Raw genomic sequence first — 11,580 nt, 5'->3', positions numbered from 1 at the left:
TCCATTCACTCGACCGAGCTCTGTTCAGGCTAAACCAAACTTTTGGTCAATTTTATTATGTTTTGGTTTATTTTTTTAAAAAAAGTTCAAAACAACAGCCGATTCAACCAATAAAAAATAAGCAAGATTATAAAAATTGCATTTTTAAAAAAAAAAATTTAGCACCGCTGTTCAGAAGCTACAGAAGATGCTAACATGTTTCCCAGAAGACAAAATAATACCAATTTACACCAGTGAGCTTGTTCAAAAGTTTACCCCCCCCCCCCCCCCCCCCGGCTATTAATGCATCGTCTTGCGTTCTCGAGTATCGGTGAACGTTCGCACCTTTTGTAATAGTCGTGTACGAGTCCCTCAGTTGTCCTCAGTGTGAAAAGACGGATCTCGATAACATCATACAGCCGCTGTCGGAACCGGGTCTAATATGCAGAAGATGCTGGAAAAGCGAAGAATGTGCCGGACCTGGAGGATTTTTTTCTGAAGAACGGTGTGCAGATTAACTGACAGAAATACGCACAGCATTGGCAATACGCTTTCTGATTAGCGAATCATTTCGAGACGATCGTTTTTGGCGACAGATTTGGCTTTGAATTTTTGTTATTCGCTGACGCCGAAATACAAAAAGCCCATCATGAAATGAAGGACAATAGTGAGTGATGCTTGAGATTCAGTATCCTGCACTGTGATTTCGGTGCATCACTGTACATGGTACGTTCGGCTTTGCCCGAGACGCTGACATCTATCGCGTGCGTGCGGTTGATGGATGTGTCGGTTTAGTCTGAGCTCGGTACCTAAAGCGACGCAGATGACAACGCCTGCAAAGACCTCGAGAACGGATCGTGCACGGAAACGCAGAGTGACTGTTGAGAGGAAGTGCGTACGGGTTCTGTATCGATGGCCACCATTAGCACGTTTTATTGTCTTGCGGTGAGCGCGTTGAGTGCGCTGGTCTGTCTGCTGCTCGTGGCAGAAGAGAGATGGAGCCTGTCTTTTTTCATCTGTAAGCTGTCCCTGTGGACCCATTAGAGGAGCGTGTGTCCGGGCTGAGAGGAGAGCGGGGAGCGACGTCAAGTCACGGCACATAAATGTGTTACACCAGTGTTTATATAATGCACTATATAGTCACATAGCAGCTATGCACGCACACACACACACACACACACACATATACACATATGTATGTATATATATATATATATATATATATATATATATATATATATATATATATATGTCCATGGTATGTATATGGTAAATACAGTCATCGCTGCACTTATTGGTCAGCACACACACACACACACACACACACACACACACACACACACACACACACACAGTGTGACAGTAATGAACAGATGCTCTCTCCTAGCAGACCTGCCACCGGTGCCCATGGAGCTGACGTCCACCCACTTACAGATGGATTGCCAAATGTACAGGGCAGACCCAAATAGCAACACACACACACACGCACACACACACACACATACACTCTTTGTTCAGGCAAACTTTTTGTTCTGTTTTGTTTTCCAGGATTCAGCTATAGCGACATTATCCTAGAAACAAGTTAAGAACACGCTGGGTGCCGGGCGTCTCGCTTTAATCAGCCTGCTTTTAAACGCCTCCCGAGTGTTGTCATGCAGATCAACTTTAGCAAAACCTGACACGACAGGTAAGGAAGGTCGAGGCAGCTCGCGGGATTAGACGCTGCTTTTCAGAGAGGATTTGACAGGATTTTGGATCATCTCAGGAGTCCATGCATGCGCGAGATAGATCTTCACACCTGCTTCTAGAAATAGAGCTGTTTGTGTGTGACGGTTCGTGCTGTTACCCGCTGGAGTGATGCGAGTGATTGACAGCCTGCCAGCGGCGCGTGGAACGAGCTGGAGTACGGCGTCTTTATCTTAGAGAGAGGGAGAGAGAGGGAGAGCGGAGAAGTCATTTAAGCGCCGAAAAGGAGCAGGAGATATAAAGTATCATATAGGAGGACAGGGTCAGAGTCAGTGCAGGTAGCTGGAGGGGTGGGGGAGGGAGAGAATGGACAGAGAGGAGAGAAGGATAGAGTAAGGTTAAGTCATGTATGGAGGAGAAAGGAAAATCTGTCTCTCTGTCTCTGAATCATTTTTTTGTTTTTATCACTCCCACGTTCTCTCTCTCTCTCTCTCTCTCTCTCTCTCTCTCTCTCTCTCTTTATATGTCTATCTGTCTTTCTCCATCTCTCTTTTTCGGTCTGCCTCTCTGTCTCTTTCGCTATCTATCTATCCATCAGTCTATCTATCTATCTCTTTTTTTTTCTGTTTCTTTCTCTCTGTCTGTCTGTGTGTCTGTCTGTTACTGTATCCCCACCCCTCTGTTTCTCTCTCTCTCTTTGACTGTCTCTCTATCTCTGTCTCTTTCTCTCTCTTCCTATGACTCTCTGTCTCTTTCTGTTTCTCTCGCTCTTTCTTTTTATGTCTATCTGTCTCTTTCTGTCTCTTTCTGAATCTCTCTCTGTCTATCTGTCTCTTTCACTCTATTTATCTCTCTCTATCTATCTATCTATCTATCTCTTTTTTCTCTCTCTCTCTGTCTTTGTCAGTCTATTTCTGTCTGTCTGTCTATTTCTGTGTAACCCACCTCTCTCTCTTTCTCTTTCTCCCCCCCCCCACCTCTCTCTCTGTCTCTCTGTCTCTGTTCCCCGCTGGGATTTTTACAGTAAGAGAAATGAGAGGAGTACAGGTTGGAAGACGGCAGGAGCAGCAGGTGTTTGATCTGATTGAGGAATCTCTCCGTCTTCACCATCTGTGGCGATCTAAGCTAAAATTAGCCGCTGTCAGTGTTTCCGAGTGTGTGTGTGTGTGTGTGTGTGTGTCAGTGAGACTGCCTCGGGAACGCCAGGAGGCTTCTCTGGAGCTGCTCCCAATCAGCACAGGACTTATTAACCAACCTACTCCTCGCCCAAACCCCTCCCACCCTTCCTCACAGTCACGATCTCTCTCTCTCTCTCTCTCTCAGCTTTATTCTACATTCTTCTCGCCTCTCTCAGCGAGCCCCCCGCTGCTCTCCACATCGTTCATCTGCAGGACGATCACACACAATGCCGCTGATGAGGGAAGGTGCGACGATTCGATCGCAGCCCGTCTCCCTGCGTGTGCGTGCCGCACGTGTGTGGACCGTTCACAGCGTGTGACTGTGATTATCTCATGCCTGGTGGCAATATTTCAATTTTAATCCAGATTTAGTCCCCACTTTGCTGCCACGATAAGCTCCGTTCTTCTGGGAAGGCGTTCCACTAGATTTTTGGAGCGTGGCTGTGGATTTGGGTTTCCATTCAGCAGCACAAGAGCGTTAGTGAGGTCAGGCGCTGATGTTTGGCGAGGAGGTCTGGGGTGCACTCGGCGTTCCAGTTCATCCCCAAGGTGTTCAGTGGGGTTGAATTCAGGGTTCTGTGCAGGACACTCGAGTTCTTCTACACCAACCTCGGTACACCATGTCTTCATGGATCTCGCTTTGTGCACAGGGGCGTCGTCATGCTGGAACCGGTTTGAGCCTCTTCGTTCCAGTGAAGAGAAATTAGAACGCTACAGCACACAGAGGCGTTCTATACAATTGTGTCCTTCCAACTTTGGTGAAGAACCACATTTGGTTTGTGATGGTCGGGTGTCCACATACTTTTGGCCATACAGTGTATGTGTAATCCCTTCATGAAGTGCGAAGAATGAATAATTGGTGAACTGGGCGGGGCTATTCTATGGTAAAGCATGTATAAGCTTTGCCTTTACTAATCGCGATACGTAATCATAACGCATGTCAGCTATTTGAAATAATACGATGTTTAATAAGAATAACATCGCCATCACTGAACTTTCTGCTTTAGAGCTTTTTTGACAGCTCTAACGTTTACCACTGTTCGTCCCGTTTCACGGCAGCGTTTAAACCACAGTCGTGCCTGACGCGAAACGCGTTTTTGCCCGTTTGCGTGACGAGGTACCGATTTAGTCATTTGAAAGTCTCTCTTCAGAATATTAGGCCACGCCCACACATTGCTAGCGTACGAGCTGTGTTTTAGTCCGTTTCGATCTCGTTACCTTCGTTCAAACCACTCGTTATTTAATATAACGCTCAAGTCATGTTCCCCGGGAACAAAGCACGCCATGTTCACAGACCAGGGATGTTTCACGCAACTTTTACGTCGTCATCATTTGTGAATTTACAGTAGGACTAGCCCAGATTCTAATCAAAGCTGGTCATACTGCTACTAAATCATATCGTATGCTCTAAAGACAAGATTAAATTAATGATTTAATCCATTCATTGCATCATCGATTGATTCGTTGATTGATTCGTTTAATTGATTCACTTATTACTTCATTGATTGCTTCGTTGATTCATTGGTTGGTTCATCCGTTGATTAATTGATTCATTGGTAGATTCATTGATTCGTTGGTTGAGTCATTGATTATTCATGAATTAATTAAAGGATGGCTTCAATAATTGCTTCATTGAGTGACTTATTCATTAATTGATTCAATCATTGTGTCATCAATTGATTAATTGATTGAATCATTGATTCCTATATTGATTGATTCATTAATTCATTTACTGATTGCTTCATTGATTGATTAATTTATTCATTGGTTGATTCATTGGTTGATTCAATGATTATTCATTAATTAATTAAAGGATTCATTAGTTGCTTAATTGAGTGATTGATTCATTCATTTCGGTTCGGTTTGATACGGACAGAAACGACGTAGCAGCATGCGATCTTTTTTTTTTTTTTTTTTTTTTTAAGTGGGTACAAACGGAAAGACGTTACGACGTGCGCAGAACTGTCAAAGACGGGAAGTTGTTTTCCTCTCCCGGTCTTTTTGCCGTGGCGTGTTTACTAAGAGCGGAGTGATGGCGCACAGCTCAGCGTGTGCTTGATGGCGTTTTAATGGAACAAACGCACTCTTATCTAGTGTAGAGATCTCCAGCTGTTTCTCCGCACACACACGCCATGCTGCTGTTACACACGCCTCATTTATTATTCAGCTTCTCCTCACATTTACTCTGTTAATGGTCCATAGATAAATCCTGTGTGCTGGTGTACAGAGGGGAGAAAAAACACAAACACGCACGGTTTTATTAGTTATGGACGGCAATGAAAAACTACAAACGCGGATCAGATATCCCATGATACAACATGTTTTTCCATCCTGTCATGCTTCAGTCCACGTTGTTGCTTCAATCAGTAGCGTTGATGAGGCACAGTTGCAGTTTATTCCTCTTACACGTCTTACAACAATTTGCTAACGATGATTGAAATCTATGAGCAATTTTTATCCGTTTATAGTTACACTTAATGATGTGGAACACCCGCAACACAAGGGTGAGCTCAAGGGTTCTTGATTCCAGCTTTCTGCTTGGAACATTTATTGAAAGACTGTACAGGACAAACTATTGAAACCTATAGGATGCTAGATGGAACCTTATTTTCCGTGGATTTTTGTAACTGGTGGATAAATTTAATAGTCATAGGTTCATAAACGTATGTGTAGCGAAATACACGCTACTGCAAATGTCTCAATGTCTAAAGAAAGCACTTTTTTTTCTTCTCTGATATCATGGGTTTATAGTAAAATCTAAAAGGAATCTAAAAGCAAAGTGTAAAACTTCTGTCACAGTTTGTAGCTACGAGCTCCTTACTCATTAGCTAAAATTAAAGAACCACACTGTATTCACCAGGCTGATTTAAGCATGATGCTTGGTTTGATTTAATTGGTTCATTAATACATTGATTGATTCATTGATACGCTGATTGATTCATTGATATGCTGATTGATTCATTGGTTCATTCAATGATTCACTCATTGATTCATTCATCGCGTAATTGATTGATTCATTGATTTGTTTAATTGATTCAATCATTGCTTCATTGATTGCTTCATTGATTCACTGGTTGGTTCATTGGTTGATTAATTGATTCCTTGGTTGCGTCATTGATTATTCATTAATTAATTAAAGGATGGCTTCATTAATTGCTTCATTGAGTGATTGATTCATTTATTATTGATTTATTAATTGATTCAATTATTGTGTCATCAATTGATTAATTGATTGAATCATTCATTCCTATATTGATTGATTTGTTGATTCTGTCATTTATTCATAAATTAATTTACTTATTGCTTCATTGATTGATTCATTTATTCATTGGTTGGTTCATTGGTTGATTCATTGATTGATTTGTTGATTCAATTGCTTCATTGATTGAGTCATTGCTTCGCTGATTCATTAATTGATTCAATCATTACATCACCGATTGATTCATTGATAACTTCATTGGTTGATTAATTGACTTATTCATTATTCATTAATTAATTCAAGAATGGCTTCAATGATTGATTCATAGATTGATTCATTGATTCATTAACTGATTCACTGAGTGGTTCATTGATTGATAACTGTTTTTCCTGACACTCGTTTCACCCTTAAGATATCGCTTTCCTTTTCCACTCTTATACCTTGTCCTTACACCTCAGCAAAGTGTTATAAATGTTACAAATTTTTTAGCATACAAGTGACTCCATTAACGCTGGCTGAGAGTAGAAGAATAACCCGTTACATTTGCATATTTGTAAAAAAAAAAAAAAAAAAAGCGATAAATACGCAAGATAATGAACAGGGCCTCGACCTAATTTGCATATTCACACCATGTAGACGTTTATTGTCTTTTCGGGAAAAAAAAGAGCTTTTGAGTTTGCAGATATTTATATCTTCCACACTTCATTATATAATGCTCTCTCTCTCTCTCTCTCTCTCTCTCTCTCGCTCCCTCACTACAGAAATAGTTATGCAAATTATTGTCCCTTGCCAAGTCAGTTTATATGATCTTCCCCCAAACCTCTCGCCATCGCCATCAGTTCCCCCGTCGCCCCTTTTTTATCCACACGTCCACTCTCTCTCTCTTTTTTCTCTCTTTCACTCGCTCTTTCTTACACCTTTTTATTCTCTGTGCTCTCTAGATATACTGTAATACCGGCAGAGATTTTTTTGTTATACCATGCGTAAACCAGATATTTTTATATTTCCATTTTTGTCCGGTCGCTATTTTCGTTGTGGAAAATGACTCAGCTGGAGGATGGGGTGTCGCAACAAGGCTGTGATGCTGACGTTGATTTCGGAAACTCGGAAACTTCTATCCAGAATTGCTGTTGCGTTGCTGCCTACTGAGATCTTAACATAGATTTCAAGGCCACAGAGGTGTTTATTCCTGACTTCCTGCTTAGGCTTAATATTTCTGTTCCATTTCGTACAAACCGGGGCGGAACTGGTTTCGTGGATCTAACGAAACGCATCTCTGCATAAACATCACGTTATTTACGAAATTAATGAAATGTCTAAGACCGCTTTCACACCTAGTAGTTTGTTTGCAGAATGAAATTGGATTGTTTGTGATTAAATCTTATGTACGCGCCTGCATTTCGATCACAATTCCACACATTTTCCTTTCACTTCACTCCACTCTGCATTTTCCACTGTTTCCATTTCTCTCTCTCTCTCTCTCTCTCTCTCGCCTGCTCTCTGTAGTTTTCTCTCTCCCTCGTTCTTTCCCGCATAATTTTGACATTGACCGAGCTCATTATCCGTATAATTAGAATGTAATGTATTCCTAGTCATAGATGTTTGAATATTTATTTCAATCCTCTGTCTTTATCACACCCTCTCTCGCTTTCTATTTATACCCCCCCCCCGACGGAGCCTTCACACTCCTTTCCCTTCACTTCTCCGTTCCCCTCCCTCGCTCATGTTTTCTCCTCCACCGAGCCCTCCTCGAAGACAAACGCCGGCTCTGGGCTTCGTCTCTCTTTCATCTCATCCCTCGGTGTCTCCGCCTCGTCGCTCCATCCCAGGGGTCTCCGAAGACTTCGGATTCTCTTTAATCACCGAGCGGCGGAGAATGAAATCACGCGTGTGTGGGTGCGTGTCTTTGATCCGATCGGACCGTTCCGCGGGTCTTACAGCTCAGCCCGACTCATTCAGGTCAACAGGAAGGACATTGCGGGATTAAAGCCTCGCATGCGAACTTTGATTAAAGTTTAATAGATACATCTTCGTCTTGCGAAGCAGTCAGCGTTCTCTAGTGACTGAATTTTTGCAGACTGCTTCCAGTTTCTACCTTAAAAGGCCCGGTTTTCACAGTTTTTAGCAACTTTAGCAATTTTATCCGGAAATGGAATACTTTATGCACATTTCTATTACGGAACCAGGCCCGATTTCAGTTCCTTTTAGTTCTGGCTTTAGAAACCAGCGCAATGATATAAATAAAGTGATTTACCTTGTAGGCGGAGCTACTGTCAGAGCAGACCAATCAGAATCGAGGATATGACAGCGCTGTGGTATAAACACATAGAAAGGAACGTTATTTCCATTTTTACTGGCAAGGTTTGTTCCAGAATGGACAGTTTCGTGGAACACGTCGATTTTATTGTCCAAAAAAACCAAAAACATTATCAGAAAACACTTATAGGTTCTTGAAAGCTTCTATGTAGAACCGTACAATTAAGCGTTTCTTAGAACCCTTGTTCGGAAGCGAGGGAACTGTTAATTATCCCTGTAAGAATGCACATGTCAAATAATATACTGTAAATAATATGTTGTACACATGTTATTTGATGTTTCTGCAGTGTGGTGGAAACAGAGCAGGTTGGTGTCATTGGAAACTGTGGATTTCCTGTTCAGGAACGTTGAAGTTCAAGGATATCAGGAATATTTCTAGGCTTTTTTTTTTTTTTAAGGTCAACTGATCACTTCCTGTCATGTTAGAGACAGTTCAACCCAGAGGACATGAGCTGACAAAACGCACACCAAATACACCAATGTTCCAGGACTTCCAGGAATCATCAATTTCTTTCCTGGGCAGCCTGAAGTACTACAGCGTGAAAGTTCTCATCCTGTTGGGTTCGGCGTTTATTTTTCACCTTCTATCTGTCCTGCCATTCAGGCTTGACTCTATCTGGTTAGCATTTACAGCTCGGTTTGCTCCAGTCTTCCGCTCTGAGCCGAATCGATGTCTGTGTTTATCTCCACGAGGCTCCTCTCAGGCTGCCGCTGAGATCTTTTGTGAGACTTTCTTCACGCTTTTGTGCGCGCGTATAAAAAGCCTCTTTTGTCAGAGTGTTTGCTGCTCCCTCTCGTATTGATGTGTTTTATAGAGCGACTCTGAATAATCGAGAGCTCGTCTGAGAGATCCGTGAGCCGTGGCTTTGCTGAGGAGGAAGGAGGTGACAGGAGGATTCCTCCAGTAAACACACCACAAACCGGGTGTTTAGAAGAGCTGCCATTTTGATTGGCACTTTTAATGAGCGCCCGAAGGTTGACGCTGTAGCGCCGGAGAACAGGCTCGGGTTATAAAATGAAAATGATAATAAATATCTAGATATTGGGGAAAAATCCGAACAGAATTTGGGAATATATCGCGACCTTGAAGGTGATTTTCCAATTACAGCATGTCCTGAAGTGTTTTACTCCTTAACACAACAGCGATTTCCAAAGAAAACTATTTTCATTAGGTAAATAACGACATGTTTTGCTTCCTTATCCATTTCTATGGATTTTAACGTTTAATGTTGTGGAAGGTCTGCAAAAAAAGTCACTTCCTGTGCTCACTTATCTTATAGCAGCTAGAAACAGTCAGAGTAAACCCCTCTGTCTTGTAGAAGTTGGAAAAGATACTATACAGCTTTACCGGTGACTGTTACAAAGCGCTGACACTGGAGACTCCTTCCATAACTGTTAAGTAAATAGATATCCCCTTAGAGAATAATTCCCAATATCCTCAATTACATATTTGTTTTTAATCCGTTTATGTGGAGAGTTCTTTTACAGTTCTACAGTATAGTTGCTGCACTACTGTCAGAGCTGTTGTTATAGAAAATTAATCAACACCTTCTGACCAATCAGAAACCAGAGTGCTGTGGTATAAACTAGCAGATCTAAGTGAAATTCGAGAGAAGTCCCTTTACTGCGATGTCTAGGTATGTGTACTGTTTGTCATTTCACTGCGTGTTGAGCTCGTCGAGCTTCTGTTCATTCGAGCATTAACTCTCGCACTGACCCTTAGCGTACTGCTCATTCTCCGCACAGACCTCAGTGATTCAGCACCGCGCTCACGCTCATTCTCTGACTCATTCTCTAAAGCCGCTTCCTCTTTATTCCTCTAACAAATATGCTCCCAGATCATTTTACACACTTTCATAGTGAAAACATGGCACCAAATGAGCCTTCAAATATACAACCGCTACTTGTACATGCAGACTAATAATAATCTGCTAATAATAACATGAATAGCACAGTTGGAATAAACAAAAAATTGTCTTATTAATGTCTTTCTGTTTAATTGAGGTGGATACGCTATTTAACCCCTTAAACTCCTGACTTCAGTGACTACTATGAATTATATAGTAATTACAATAAAGCTAATAGGAAATCATTTTTATGTAGTAATGAGAGGGAGGAACGTATGTCCAGAGACCAAAATGTGTCCTGACAGATTACAGGGTTAGTAATGAATTAAATATAAAGGTAAATGTTATGCAAATCTGTAAACCTAGTTACTTTTACAATCTTTTTGCACATCCATTTTGCACAAGATGGCGACCAACCAACGAACATTGGCAATTAAACGACCAACATGGCGGCCAACTGACCAAAATGATGAACAACAGGCTAACATGGCGAACAACCGACCAGAATGGTGAACAGCTGACTAACATGGTGATGAACATGGCAACTCAATCGACCAAAATGCTGACGAACCGACTGACATGGTGACCAGCTTAACAAAATGGCGGCCAACTGACCAAGATGCTGACCAACCAACCAAAATGGCGAACGACTGACCAACATGGTGACCAACCGACCAAAATGGTGAATAACCGGCTAACATGGTGACCAACTTGACAACCAATCGACCAAATGGCAACCAAACGACTAACATGGTGACCGACCGACCAAAATGGTGACCAACTGACAAACATGGCGAACAAATGACCAAAAAGGTGACTAACTGACCAAAATTGCGACCAACCGACCAAGATGGTGACCAATCGACTAACACAGTGACCAACATGACAACCACTCGATCAAATTGGCGACCAACTGACAAACGTGACCAACCAACAAAAATGGTGACCAACCAACCAAAATGGTGACCATCTGACCAACGTGGCAACTAACCAACACGGCAAAAAAAAGACCAAAATGGCACCCAAGTGACGAACATGGTGACCAACCAACCAAAACGGTGACCATCTGACCAAAATGGCAACCAACTTACAAACATGGTGACCAGCCGACCAAAATGGTGGAATACTTGTACTCTTAATTACATTAACCTCACGTGTCCCTTTATACCTTCAAAACATTCATTAGAATTCTCAGCGCTCATGACTCAGCAATGTTTTCTTTTGCTCAGCTACTAATTAAAACACGGTTCTACGCATTTAAACCTTATTTATTCACAACATCTAATCATCTAATAAGCCTACTGATTTGTCTAGAAACCACATGTCTCAGTTACTTTTCAGACATTAATATTACTTTACACCACATTGCTGCATT

This window comes from Ictalurus furcatus, chromosome 5, assembly GCF_023375685.1.
Source record: "Ictalurus furcatus strain D&B chromosome 5, Billie_1.0, whole genome shotgun sequence".
Classification (NCBI taxonomy): domain Eukaryota; kingdom Metazoa; phylum Chordata; class Actinopteri; order Siluriformes; family Ictaluridae; genus Ictalurus; species Ictalurus furcatus.
Note: the sequence above shows the minus strand (reverse complement) of the source record.